Below are 15,004 nucleotides of genomic sequence, written 5' to 3'. Positions count from 1 at the left end.
GACTCAGACTGAGTTCCCAGTTCCTGGTTCTACCTGTTCCAGTCTTAGGTGTCAGGGACATTTGGAGAACAGACAGCAAATGACAGAGCTGTTTCTTTCTGCCTTTCAAATAAATGAATCACTCTAAGCTAATTAAAGGACCAAAGACTATTTCAACCTTATAATGGCCATTTTAAAAATGGACAGGTCAATAAAGTGTTAAGTCTTAAGATTGTTTAACAAAATTATTTAGTGACATCATCAATGCACATAATTCACTAGGCTGTTTTGTGATACGAGCATCTTACATTTTACTTACATGAAATAGTTATTACTGCAACCCAATTAAAAATTTCTATATCTAACTGAAGACTGATTTATTACAATAACATTTATATAGAAAAGTTTTCTCCTATCATTCTAAATTATAGGAATATAATTCAAATCAGTTAAGTCATGAAAGTAGTAAGTACAGATTATTTAGTTTTCAAATTCATTGTCTTTAACATAGAAAATGCTGGTAATATGGGACCAGCATTGTGGTACAGCAGGTTAAACCACTACCTGGGACACTGACATGCCATATTGGTGCCAGTTTAAGTCCTGGCTGCTCCACTTGTGTTCCAGCTTCCCTGCTAATGTGCCTGAAAAGGCAGTGGAAGATGGTCAAAGTGCCTGGACTCCTGCCACCACATGAGAGACTGGATGAAGCTCCTGGCTCTGTCCTAGCCCAGTCCCAGCCATGGAGGCTATTTGGGAAGTGAACGGGGAATGGAAGGCCTTTTTCTAACTTTGCCTTCCAAATAAATAATCTTGAAAAGAAAAACATGCTGGTAATGCATCTTCTATTTAAAAGGTAAATTATCCTAAATTTAAAATAAATTTCAAATAAAAATGTAGAAAATTTAAAAACTTTTTAAACTAGACTATGCATAGGAATTAATGTTTTCTCCCTAGTCAGTTTGCAAGCTGAATAACTGAAAAGCCAGCTGAGAAAAACATCCCCATTGAAGGCCATGAAACAAGAAGTATTAACTTGAATTAATGAGATTGAAATATACATTGCTGCAAAATTTTGAGGCTACAATGAAAAATTTGTGAATTGAAAACCTAACTGACAACCTCAAAACTGAATTAAGGCTTTTTCATGGACTTTTTCATTTACTGAACTAACAGAACAGACTTTTCTACATATTATAAGATAAGGAAAACTTAGCATTTTCCCCAAGCATCACCATGATTTCAGAATCCGTAAACTCTCCAGCTACAATGGCTAGCTCAAACTCTCCCATCTTTTTCTTCATCCCTGGGTATTTATACATACATATCTTTTTAACTTCTTCATTTGCTGTCTCAGCCACTTTAAAAACAAGTGATGCATCTCTGAATCTCAAGTTTTCTGTTGGAACATAGCCATCCAAGAAAATGTTTATGCCTGTTGGAAGGAAAATTGTTCACAGATTAGTAAAGATCAATTAAAAACCAAATGTTCCCAAAATTCTAGGCTCTCCTGGGAGCAATCTATGTATAGATTTTAAATTTCTGGCAGGTGCTGTGGCACAGTGGACTAAAGCCCCAGCCTGCAGCACTGGATTCCAATAAGGGTGCTGGTACAAGTCCTAGCTGCTCCACTTTTGATCCAGCTCTATGCTATGGCCTGGGAAAGCAGTAGAAGACGGCCCAAGTCTGTGGGAGACCCAGAAGAAGCTCATGGCTCCTGGCTTTGGATCAGCTAAACTCTGGCTGCAGTGGTCACTTTAGGAGTGAACCAGCAGATAGAAAATACCTCTTTCTCTCCGGCTCTACCTCTCTCTGTAACTCTATTTTTCAAATAAATAAACCAAATCCTTAAAAAACAAAATTTCCTATGGAATTTTCCTAACATACAGGTTTGCATAAAATGAAGCGACAACATGTTTGTTTCATGCATCTATTGTAAATGTTAACTAATTCATTCATATATATATGTGCCCATGAGTGTGTGGACATATGTGTACACACACACAACAAAACACATCCTTTTTTTTTTTTATAAAATGCCATCCACATTTACTTATTTTTTAAGATTTTATTTATTTATTTGAGAGGAAGAGTTACAGAGAGTGAGAGGGAGAGACAGGGAGAAAGGTTTTCCTTCCGTTGGTTCACTCCTCAAATGACCATTGCAGCCAGAGTTTAGCTGATCTGGAGTGGAGCTGTGCCAATCTGTGTGCCAAAAGCCAGGAGCCAGGTGCTTCTTCCAGGTTTCCCACATGGGTGCAGGGACCCAAGTGCTTGAGCCATCTTCTACTGCTTTCCCAGGCCACAGCAGAGAGCTGGATTGGAAGTGGAGCAGCTGGGACTAGAATCAGCAGCCATATGGGATGCCAGCACTTCAGGTGGAGGATTAACCTAGTGAGCCATGGTGCCGGCCTCCCAACACATCCTTTCATTATCAATTGATTTTTATTGCTCCAAGATTTTTTTTCTCAGGGGCCAGCACAGTGGCATAGCAGGTAAAGCCACTGCCTGCAGCAGGAAAGCAGCAAAAGATGGTGCAAGTGCTTGGGCCCTTATACCCGTATAGGAGACCAGGATGAAGCTTCTGGCTCCTGGCTTCAGCTTGGTCCTGCCTTGGCCGTTGTGGCCATTTGAGGAGTAAACCAGCTGATGAAAGATCTTGTTCTCTGCCTTTCAAATAAATATATTAAAAAAATTTGTTTTCTCATCAGGTTTTTGGCTTCACTACACAAAGGTTACCAGCATTACCCAAAAAGGTCTCAATAACTAAAAGTAAACAAACATTAAACCTGAGAATCCCTCTCTACAATGAATTATTATTTTTTAATCTTAAGCTTATTTATTTTATCTGAAAGGCAGAGTTAAGGGAAAGAGGGACAGACAGAAGATCTCCTATCCACCTCATGTGCCACAACAGCTGGGGCTGGGCCAGGCTGAAGCCAGGAGCCAGCAGCTTCACCCAAGTTCCCCATATGGGTGGAGCCCAGGCTCTTGGGCTGTCTTCTACTGCTTTCCCAAGTATGTTAGCAGGGAGCTGGACTGGAAGTAGAACAGTCAAGACTCAAACTGGTGCTCATATGGGATGCCAGCACTGCGGGCAGCAGCTTAAATCCACTGCACCACAACGCTGGCCCCTACAGGGAATTATTTGGTAAGCAGTAAAATATCCCCTTTTCAGTGTTTCCTATATATAAGTGAAATAAAAGAAAGCAAGTATCAGAAGTCTAGGGAGTTCTTGACAGCTAATCTAACCATGTCATTTAACATGTATACTTAGCCTAGAAGAAAGGCATTCACAAAATAAATGAAGAGATACATTTATTTGGCCCAAATCAGGACTTCAAAAACATTTTTAAACTACTTAAAGTTTTAACATAAAAACATATACTCAAAAGAACCTTAGCTGGGGCTGGCGCTGTGGCATAGTGGGTTAAGCCCTCACCAGCAATGCCAGCATCCTATATGGGCACCTGTCTGAGCCCTGGCTGCTCTACTTCCAACCCAGCTCCCTGCTAATGCTCCTGGGAAAGCAGGGGAAGATGTCCCAAGTCCTTGGGCCCCTGCACCCACGTGGCTTCAGCCTGGCACAGCCCTAGCTGATGCAGCTGTTTGGGGAATGAACCAGCAGATGGAAGACCTCTTTATTTCCCCCTTTATCTCTAACTCTGTACTCAGTATTAATAATAATATAGAGCTTATCAGCATTAGAACGGCAGAGAAAATTATATGAAAAAAATTTTAAGTTGCCTTCTCTAACACTAAAAGGCGCAGTGACAACACCATAAGCACTTGGTACACCATATAAACAGCAGATGAAGTCAGAGATAATCTAATACACTTAGATCATGCTCCACCACAATGATGTACCTGAAAATCAAAACAGTTTTTTAACTTTCAAATTTAACACAACAAATACAATCAACTAAAAGTCTTATGTAACATCTTGCTAAAGTTACAAATTTCAGGAAAATATTTTGAAAAAAGAGATGTGTATTAACCATATTAAATCAAAGTCATAAAACATTCTCCATGTTCACATTATCAGTGCTTATTTTTTTTTCTAAGCAGTTATTTATTTGAAAGATGGAGTTAGAGAGAGAGAGACAGGGAGAGAGAGAGAGCAACCTTCTGTCTGCTGATTCACTCCCCACAAGGCCGCAACAGCCAGGCAGAAATCAGGAGCCAGGAGCTTCTTCCTGGACTCCCTCATGGATGCAGGGGCCTCAGTGGGGCCACCCTCTGCTGCTTTCCCAGGCACATTAGCAGGGAGCTAGACAGGAAGTGGAGCAGCATCCCATACTGGTGCTGGCTTAAGTCCTGGCTGCTACACTTCTGATCTAGCGCCCTGTTGATGGGCCTGGGAGAGCAGTGAAAATTGGACCAAGTTTTTGGGCCCCTGTACCAATGTGCGAGACATGATGAAGAGCGTGTCTCCTGGCTTTGGCCTGACCCAGTCCTGGCTGTTGTGAATGGAAGATCTCTCTTTACCTCTGCCTCTCCATCTCCATACTCTTTCAAATAAATAAATAAAAATCTTAAAAAAAATTAAAAACACAGTTTTCCTAAACTAAAAAGAGAATAGTTCACATTCAAGTTCATTCATATATATGATAGAAAATGTGTTGCTAATAAGAATCATTTTCTAAAATAAACTTAAAGTAGAAACCACTGTAACAGATTTAATCCAGATAAAGACTAACTGTTGGAACAGTTCGCAACTGTACTTATGTAGTGAGCCCTGACTTGCAGTGTCCCCTGTTAGCAGCTTCAGGAGATGCACAGAGAAAGCACAGAATCCTTAACCTGAGAACTTTCAATGCAGATGGAAAAAGCAAGGGATAGGAAACAATAACAAAAGGCTGCATGGCAAAATATTACCTAGACAATTAAATCCAGTGAAGGCCAGAAAGGAAATAGGTTCCTGCATAATGGAACACTTTATGAATTGGACAGGATATGCCATGAACCTTAAATAGGTATATGTAAGTGAAATGAGAAAAAAGTACTGATCCGAAGCCAGGAGCCAGGTGCTTCTCCTGGTCTCCCATGCAGGTGCAGGGCCCAAGCACTTGGGCCATCCTCCGCTGCCTTCCCGGGCCACAGCAGAGAGCTGGACTGGAAGAGGAGCAACCGGGACAGAATCCGGCGCCCCGACCAGGACTAGAACCTGGGGTGCCAGCGCCACAGGCAGAGAATTAGCCAAGTGAGCCACGGCGCCAGCCTAAAGTTTCTTTTAAAGGTTCATTAAGTCTATATCTTATAAGTACATGTAAAGTAACAACTACTTAACATAGCCCATAAGGACTACTAACTACCCTGCATTGTTGGAAATTTATTTAATCTTCTAAACACAGCATTATAAGTTATTCCTATTAAGTTTTTTATTCTTTCTTAAGATGTGAACATTTACAATTTTTGGTAGCTCTTCCCCCATGACTTATGGTAATTATTGGACTTTGCAGAACAGCAAGACTCTCAGCAGCCTGAACTCTAGTTTGATCTCACATTCTATGAACTATTAAATATTGATACAGTCAACCTTACATATCTAGGGGTTCCATATGCATGGATTCAACCAACCAAGGATGGAAATACCTGGGGGAAAAACTGTCTATAGTGAACAATGCAGACCTCTTGTCAATAGTTCCTAAATACTGTAATGACAACTATTAACATGGCACTTATATTGTGTTAGATATTATATGTAATCTACAGATGATTTAACATACATAAGAGGACACGCAGAGGAAATATACACATACTCTGCCATTTTATATAGGGAACGTGAGTACCACTGGATTTTGCTATCTGTGGAGGTGGAAGTAAAGATAGGGGTCCTGGAACTAATACCTCCCAGATACCAAGGGATAAGTGTACACTGTGTGTAATTTGCTTTTGTTTGATAAAATTAGCTCATTTAGTCACAAAGCAATAAAAGAAATTGAGAACAAACTCTGGATTTCTACATTTTATTATTCAAAGAAACTAATGGAGAAAGATAGAGTATATGATAAACCCCAAATAAAACTATTAAATTGCTTTCTTTCTTTCAAAACCTGTTATCTTTACTTATCAACAGAAATAGCTTACGCACTTGAACCACAGGGCAACTCTTTTTACACTCCTGTCGACATTTCTTAGGTTTACACTTGTCATGGTTGACAATAGCAATTCTCGTTAATTTGTCTGCCATAGTTGTGAGATATTAAGAATTATTAAGCTTATATTAACCTTATATTAAAATAAAAATCAGCAAAATTATAGCGAATTCTATGTAATTAGTTTAGAGAAATAATTCATAGATATTAAAGTTATGAGGACATTAATGAGCATTACAAGCGGATGACATAATGATCTCGAACACACTAGATCTAGACACACTAAACATTAAACACTATTACTAGGTCAAATGCCTGCCTTCTAAACATATTTTTGCACATTTTCCTATCACTTTCCTAATTCAGAGCATCATCTCTGGGATGTTGTACTAGCACAATGACTTTCTTTTTCCCTGGTGTTGAAGAATCTATCTAAAGGTTCTGGTCTTAGTGTTTCCGGATCCTGTGGCTCACCCAATAGAAATTCTTCTGTAGGAAGTCATGTTTTTCATCTGTTGAGAACATAGCATTTATAGTAACAAAACATTGACAGCGATCTAAATGTCCTACAGAGGAGTGGTTAAATAGTTAGGGTTATTGTCAGCATACACTATATAGCCTTATAATAGTATATATTTTAACAAGCTTCATTTAAAAGTGTAAAGTTAACTGAGATACTACACGAGTTAATCATTATTAGATGATTTGAAGCACTCAGCAAAATGCGTAAAAGATGACGTCCTCAGCTCTCCTGGGCGGTCACAGGGGAAGAGGAAGTGGGTGGAACGCGGGGAGCCTCTTTGTTCACTTGGAATGTAGGGCCTCAGTCGCCTTGACTCCCAGCGAGTTGGCAGCAAAGGGAAGTCTCCCTGCGCAGCTGCCCCTCGACTTTTGACCCTTGTAGAAGGATATTGAACTAACCCAATCACGCCCCATGGGCAATGACCTGGGCCTTTCCTGCCCACCCCAGCCTGTCCCCTCGCAGGAGGGCAAGGACCAGCGGGAGACGCCTGACCGCACCCACCTGGCCGCGCCCCGTTGACGAGGCCCCCTGGCCACCAGGTTCCCCGCGGTGACCCTTCTCCAGGCTGCCAGCCCTCCGGGAGGCCTGCCCAGCTGCGTGGTCAGACTCCGTTCAGTGGGTTTGGAATAGCGCCTCGCAGACGCTACCCGATCCAGCAGCCCCGGAATTCCCATGTGGGTTGCCTGCCGACCGTGTGCTGGAACGGCAGCCCCAAGAAGCCTGTGCTGTCTGTTGGTAACTCCAGGACGGTGTGTAGGTCGGGGACGGCGAGGGTCCCCCCTCTTGACCGCAGGCTGACTCGCCGCCCAGGACCTGGGCTGAGCATCAGCTCCACCCTGCCCTCGCAGTCGGCTAAGGCTCGGGACCCCTGTGCCCCGCAGAGTGGTGCCACCGCCCTCCCAGAGAGGAAGAGGAGGAGGAGCCCCGCGGGGGAAGCCCAAAGCCTCCTGGCCGGCCCGGAGACTAAGGGAGGCTGCCTTGCTGGCCCTGGGCAGGGGCAGTCAGCCGTCTGGGGCCCGCTAACCGGTCCCCAAGACTCAGACGCCCACTTGAGTAAGAGACCCCGCCACTCTTCTGAGAGCTCCCCGGAGCGCTCCACCACGGCTGGCATCCCTGTGCCCGTCCGCAACGCCATTAGCAGCTCCTACAGCTCCGCTGGCGGCCTGTTGCGGCCGAGGAAGCGGGGCCGGCCCTCGTCGAGTGCCTTCTGCGGGCCGGCCGCCTCCTGCTCCAAAATACCAGAGAGGCCAGCAAAGGTGAGTGGGGAGGAGGCGCTGGGGCCTCGCTCCAGTACCTCACCTCCCTTGGTGACAGACAGGGAGTCCCAGAGAGGAAGAGCGGTAGGTGCAGCCGCAGAGAAACCAGGCTTGCGGAATTCCCCGCCTACACCTGGCGGCTCCTGGCCGCATAAAAGGAAGTTTCCTGAGCAGCTTTCCGGGGGAGGGGACCTGGGCACTCTGCCTCCCGCGCCCCGGCTGGGCTATCCTGTCACTCTGGGAGATGGTGACATGGCAACTAAAGGTTCATCTCGGTGGCTTAACAAGCCCTTGGAGCACAGGATGGATGCTGCCCAAGAGTCTGCCCCCGAGAGCCCACCCCGCACTCAGCCTCCCAGCGCGCTCCCGCTGCCTGCAGCCAGCACTGCGCCCTCATCAGCTGCCTTCTGGGGCCCGATAGAGGCAGACTGCTCGGCGGTTTCCAGCCTTCCCAGAATATGCTGGAGTAGCAGCGACGGTGGCCCCTTCGCCTGCGAAGATAGCCCGCCTAATGGGCCCTGTTGACTCTTCACGGCCACAGCGTCTTCCCGCCAACTCTTTAGGCCTCAAGCCCGCAGCCCCTTGTGCGGGACTGATCGCCGCTCCTGTTATGATACTGGCCAGTGATACCAAGTCCCCGCCAGCCCTCCAGGCTGAGACATCTGCCAAAGTCGCCATGCCACAGGGCCCGCTCCCTACCTCCTCTCCACGGATGCTGCTGGACAAGCCACGCACCCCACCTCCTGACGCTGTCTGCCCTGGTGGTGCTGCTCCTGAGAACTTGACCGCACCCATGCTGAAGGCCATGTGTACCACCACATCTGGAAGTGAGAGTGCAGGCCCTTTGCCATCTGGCCCCATTCTCACAACTCCAACTTCTTCCAGCTCTACTATGGTGACAACAACCTGTACCTCCACCCTGAATTTAAAGCCGGCACCTGTGCGCTTGGCCAGACACGTCAAGCGGACCACTATTTCAGCAACCACACCAGCATCAACTGCTACAACCTCCACAATCCAGGCTCCTGCCTCCTCTCGCTGGGCTCCAGTCTCAACTGTTCCAGCCTCCACTAACTGGGCCCCAGCCTCAACTGCTGCAGCCTCCACTAACCGGGCCCCAGCCTCAACTGCTCCAGCTTCTACTAACCGGGCCCCAGCCTCAACTGCTGCAGCCTCCACTAACTGGGCCCCAGCCTCAACTGCTGCAGCCTCCACTAGCCGGGCCCCAGCCTCAACTGCTGTAGCCTCCACTAGCCGGGCTCCAGCCTCAACTGCTCCTGCCTCCTCTCACCAGGCTCCTGCATCCACCAGCTGGGCTCTTGACGCTCTCTCCTCTGGTGGTGGTGCTGGTGATAAAGACTTGTTCACAATGTTTGATGCGATGTGTGTGACCGCACCTGGAAGTAAGAGGAAGGGCCCTTTGCCATCTGGCCCCATACTCACACCTCCAACTTCTTCCAGCTCTACCACCATGATGATGACAAGTTTAAAGCCAGCACCTGTGCGCTTGGCCAAACATGTCAAGTGGACTACTGCATCAACAACCACACCAGCCTCAACTGCTGCAGCCTCCACTAGCCGGGCCCCAGCCTCAACTGCTCCTGCCTCCTCTCACCAGGCTCCTGCATCCACCAGCTGGGCTCTTGACGCTCTCTCCTCTGGTGGTGGTGCTGGTGATAAAGACTTGTTCACAATGTTCATCGCGATGTGTGTGACCGCACCTGGAAGTAAGAGGAAGGACCCTTTGCCATCTGGCCCCATACTCACAACTCCAACTTCTTCCAGCTCTACTACCATGATGACGACAAGTTTAAAGTCGGCACCTGTGCGCTTGGCCAAACACGTCAAGCGGACCACTGTATCAACAACCATACCAGCCTCAACTGCTGCAGCCTCCACTAGCCGGGCCCCAGCCTCAACTCTTCTAGCCTCCACTAGCTGGGCTGCAGCCTCAACTGCTCCTGCCTTGTCTAGCCAGGTTCTTGCCTCCCGTGCAGCTGCCTCTGCCACAACTACGAGTACAAGCAAAGACTCTTTTTGGCTTTGGTGTCAGCGATATGACCAGCGCCCTGAAAAGAAAACCCACTTTTGGCTTTGGTGTCAGCGATGTGACCAGCCCCTTGGCAACCGAGACTGTTTTTGGCTTTGGTTTCAGTACCCCGAGCAACATGACTGTTTTTGGCTGTGGGGTCAACGGTGTGACCAGCCCCCTGACAGCAATGAGTGCTTTTGGCTATGGTGTCAGCGTTGTGCACAAGGTCCTGGGCAACCTGAGTCCTTTTGGATTTGGGTTCAACGTAGTGACCAACGCCCTGAGCTGTGGGGCTAACAGCACAGCCTTTCCTCTTTGGTGCTCCCCGTGCCTTCGTTGCCTGCTTTACCCCAGGTGTGGGGCTCTACATTCCAGTTTTGCAAGTTTCATACTAGGCCAGTATCAACCACAATCACTGGTTTTGGCCAGTCCCTCCTCAGGAAAGCTAAGATAGTTTCCTGTGCTGCTTTTCTTCCTTGCCTGGGATCCGTGTAGGGAAGATCACCCCTAATCTATGTTAGGGAGTCCAGACCAATGAGCCATACTTTCCGATGGTATTTTAGTTCTTCTCAGAGTTCTCTCCAACCCTTCCCCATTTCTCCCTTTTTTCCAAAACTATATACCCCAGGCCGAAGAGCCACTCTTTTAGGGAAAAATATTTGCATATGTGTAAATTAAAAAGCAAACATTATTTGAATGTTTTTGAATAAAATTTAAATTTGATATACAATGTCTTTGAAATTCCTTCATGCTGAGCTTATGAAAGTGGTTATGTTTAAACACTGTGAAGGAGAAATTAGCTGTAAAGTTTTGCATGTGACGTGGATGTAACCGGTCTCCTGTGTTGACGGAAGTTGGATGTTCTGTGGTAGGGACTGCTCCTCGTGCTCAAGAAGGACCTTGAGGTCTGACTTGTTGATGCTTGGCTGTGCCTAAACCACAAGTTCTTTTTTCTTTTCTTTTTTTTTACAGGCAGAGTGGACAGTGTGAGAGAGAGAGAGACAGAGAGAAAAGTCTTCCTTTGCCGTTGGTTCACCCTCCCATGGCCGCTGCGGCTGGCATGCTGCGGGTGGCGCACTGCGCTGATGTGAAGGCAGGAGCCAGGTGCTTCTCCTGGTCTTCCACGGGGTGCAGGGCCTAAGGACTTGGGCCATCCTCCACTGCACTCCCAGGCCATAGCAGAGAGCTGGCCTGGAAGAGGGTCAACCAGGACAGAATCCAGCACCCCGACTGGGACTAGAACCCGGTGTGCCGGCGCCGCTAGGTGGAGGATTAGCCTATTGAGCTGCGGCGCTGGCTCACAAGTTCTACAGTGCCTATCAGGATCGGAGGGCCGGTGGTGAGACACGGGTATGGAAATTAGGCTAGTATGTACTCAGGTAGAGCCTCTTAGTTTAGTACTCTGAGCTGGTTCACTCCAGCTCCACGGGCAGAATGATTAATCTAGCATCCTCCTGCAGATGGTGTCCGGGTAGGGCCTGAAGGAGTGTGAGTGTGAGCGTGGGTTTGGCATGCACTGCACAGGAGCAGGAGACTGGGTCTTCCCTCTACAAATCAAATACAGACTTAATTCCTGTTGAGTGGACTTGGAATTTTTAGTATGAATTTGAGATTTTGCTTCTTGTTTATTTCATTAAGAATTTTTAAAAACCTGTATTCTTCAACAGTTGCATGGAATATACCTGGCATATAGTAAATGTGATATCATTATCTGCTAATCTTATTATTGTGCTGTTAATTTGTTGATATGGAATAGCCTTCCAGATGGATGAAGTGAAAGAAGGAAACCACCGAAGTGCAGAACTATGGAGAGTCTGCTGTTGCTGTGTAATGAAGGGGGAGAAAGGATTCCCGTGTGCCTGCTTGTGTATATTACATGTTAGTCACCTTTTCAATACTTTAACCAAAATACCTGACAGGACATGCTCGAGACGTAAAAGGTTTATTTTAGCTTACAGTTTGGAGGTTACAGTTCAGGATCACGTAGCACCTGTGGAGGCTGCCCATGGCAGGTGTGGAGGAACAATCGCATACTGAGCCGGGAAGCAGAGAGCAAGGCAGAATTTCAACTCAGAATGACTAACTGGGGCTGGCACTATGGCATAGTGGGTAAAGCCACCACCTGCAGTGCCAGCATTCCATATGGGCACCGGTTCAAGTCCTGGCTACTCCACTTCCCATCCAGCTCTGTGCTATGGCCTGGGAAAGCAGTGGAAGATGGCCCAAGTCCTTGGGCCCCTGCACCTGCACAGGAGACCTGGAAGAAGCTCCTGGCTTTGGATGGGTGCAGCTCCAGCTGTTGTGGATATTTGGGGAGTGAACCAGTGGATGGAAGACCTCTCTCTCTCTCTGCCTCTCCTCTCTAACCCTGCCTTTCAAATAAATAAATATTTAAACAAAAAAAATGACTAACCCTCTTTGGAGGACCACTCATCAAGGACACCCACTTAATAATCTAAGTACTTCCCAGCAGACCCGCCTGGTGGTTACTGTAATTAGATCAAGTCTCCGCCCTGAACCTATTAGCCATTAACATTCAGGCATCACAGTTGAAACATTTGCAGGAGTTTTGGGGAAAGAAATCCCATTATACCTGAAATATACATACATATAAGTATCTGAAAATATACAGGTGAAACCAATAAATTTGATTACATTTGCATAGAGGAACAAGATAATGGGAAATGGTGACTTTTTATCATGTTCTTTTTGTGTCTTTTGAATAGGATCCATACTTAATATATCATTCAGTCACCAGAATATAAATTCAATCAATTTCTTGCCTTCTTTTGAAAAATCTGCCCTTTACCATTAAATCAGGCTCATTTCTAGAATTAATATGAATTGTCATTTTAGTCTGGAAAAAACAGTATAATTCAACCTCAGTTATCTACAATGGCTGGAAGGTATGGATTTCTGGTGTGAATTTAATTTTGATTAATCAGAATTTTGGGGCCAGTGGTTGTGGCATAGCAAGTAAAGCTGCTGCCCATGATACCATGATTCCCATATGAAGCTGGTTTGTGCCCTGGCTACTCTACTTTTTTTAAAATTTTTTAATTTGAGAGGTAGAGTTACAGGCAGAGAGAGGGAGAGACAGAGAGAAAGGTCTTCCATCCTCTGTTTCATTCCCCAAATAGCCACAATGGCCGGATCTGGGCTGATCTGAAGCCAAGAGCCAGAAACTTCTTCCAGGTCTCCCACATGGGTACAGGGGACATCTTGTACTGCTTTCCCAGGCAATAGCAGAGAGCTTGATGGGAAAAGGGGTGGCTGTGATATGAACTGGCACCCATATGGGATGCCAGCACTGCAGGCGGAGGCTTAGCCCACTACACCACAATGCTGGCCCTTGCTCCACTTTTGATCCAGCTCCCTGCTAATGGAGCTTTCTCACCATTTTAGCCTATCCTTCTTACAATGGCCAGGCTCTGCCTTTCATCTGTGGCAGGCGTTTTGTGGGAGAGGGTTTTCTGCTTCCCCACTCTCTGCAGAGGAAGGACCATGTATTGGGTCTCTCTCGGGTACAGGGTTGTTGTTGTTGTTTACTCTTCTGTCAGTGAGGATGGATCTGTCCCTGGGTCCTGGGGTCAGCAAGTTTGATGCTTCTCTCTTAGTAGCTTAAGTCCTTTGCTCTGCAGGAGAGAAGGGTATGGGGAGGAGGATGGAACTTTTTATTTTTAATTCAGTGATGGTCCCTCCCCTCCTCTGTGTTTGTGCCATTGAGGTAGGCTTTCCAGTCTCCTATTCTCCTACACTCTTATCTTATTGTGCAGAGTAAAGGCCCTCGGAAAAGAGTCAGAGGTAATATGCATTTGGCCTGTTTGGGGCTTCGAGGGCCTCTATGCTTTTTTTCTAGCCCACACTTGGCCTTTGACATTTTTAAAATTTTTTTAAAGATTTGTCTATCATTTGAAAGTCAGAGTTACACACAGAGAGAAGGAGAGCCGAGAGAGAGAGAGAGAGAGAGAGAGAGAGAGAGGTGTCTTCCATCTGCTGGTTCACTCCCCAGATGGCTGCAATGGCCAGAGCTGTGCTAATACGAAGCCAGGAGCCTGAAGCCAGGAGCTGCTTCTGGGTTTACCATGCAGGTGCAGAGGCCCAAGGACTTGGGCCATCTTCTACTGCTTTCCCAGGCCATAGCAGAGAGCTGGATTGGAAGTGGAGCAGTCAGGCCTGGAACCGATGCCCATATGGGATGCCAGCACCGTAGGTGGCAGCTTTACCCACTATGCCACAGCGCTGGCCCCAGCCTTTGACATTTTATTAAACTTCAACTTGATTTTCTCTATTGCTTTATTTGGTCTCTGCTGTTTCCTTCTTTTCCCTGCCATAGTTGGAACAGCCTGTAGATATTTTTGTTCTTGGTGTGAGTCTGCCCCTTTTCTGAATTCTGGCTGTTTGGTTGCCACATGGTTTTAAGTTCTCATGTTTTTGCAGAAAAATTACATGTTTGTTGTTTATCATTTTGTTGTTGTTTGAATGAGGGGTACACAACTTTTCCCCAGCTTTTCAAAGGCTTCTCCAGCTTTTTAAAGGCTGCTTTACAACTTCCTAATGTTCTTTTTAGCATCAAATATTCCTGTGAATATGCTGAAATAGAACATCTTTCATTACTTGGCCTGGTAGCATGATTAGACCGGTGCCATAAAATGTCAATAAAAGAGTGCCTCTCTGCATCCTTCATGCTCTGGGGTTTGAATGTCAGTGCCATGAGGACACTGATCCCCTGAAGATGGCCCACTGTTCTGACATCTTGGGGCGGGGTACAGGAGAGATCAGGAGTCAATGCCATCAGAAGAATGTTAGGATCATTTAAAATGTGTTGAGTATGGAGTTCATAAAGTTTGTCAGTACATGTCATACATCTTACTTGATATGATTTTGAGGTTTGGGTCCACTAGTGAAGTCTTCACGGAAAAGATGCTTATTCTGTAAGATGTAGCAAGAGTAGGATTTCACTGAGTAAGGGCATAAAAGCAAGGGGGTTAGGATGTGGAAACATATATACAGCTTTGAGGCATCACAGCTCATTCAAAGTATTGCAATTTCTAATCAGTAAGACTAGAACATAGGAATATGGTATAGGCAAAGCTAGACAGAGGGGGGCCTGACT

General features: G+C 46.1%; 1 pseudogene; it reads right to left on the bottom strand.

Moving 5' to 3' along the window:
* Positions 1 to 1,166: 1,166 nt before the first annotated feature.
* LOC138843473 (ATP-binding cassette sub-family E member 1-like) overlaps positions 1,167 to 15,004 on the bottom strand; it is a 1,090,710-nt pseudogene continuing 1,076,872 nt past the window's right edge.

Source organism: Oryctolagus cuniculus, chromosome 8 (assembly GCF_051225735.1).
Source record: "Oryctolagus cuniculus isolate XC-2025 breed Fujian yellow rabbit chromosome 8, ASM5122573v1, whole genome shotgun sequence".
Classification (NCBI taxonomy): Eukaryota; Metazoa; Chordata; class Mammalia; order Lagomorpha; family Leporidae; genus Oryctolagus; species Oryctolagus cuniculus.
The sequence above is the reverse complement of the archived record's forward strand: the minus strand, read 5'-3'. Positions and strand labels throughout refer to the sequence as shown.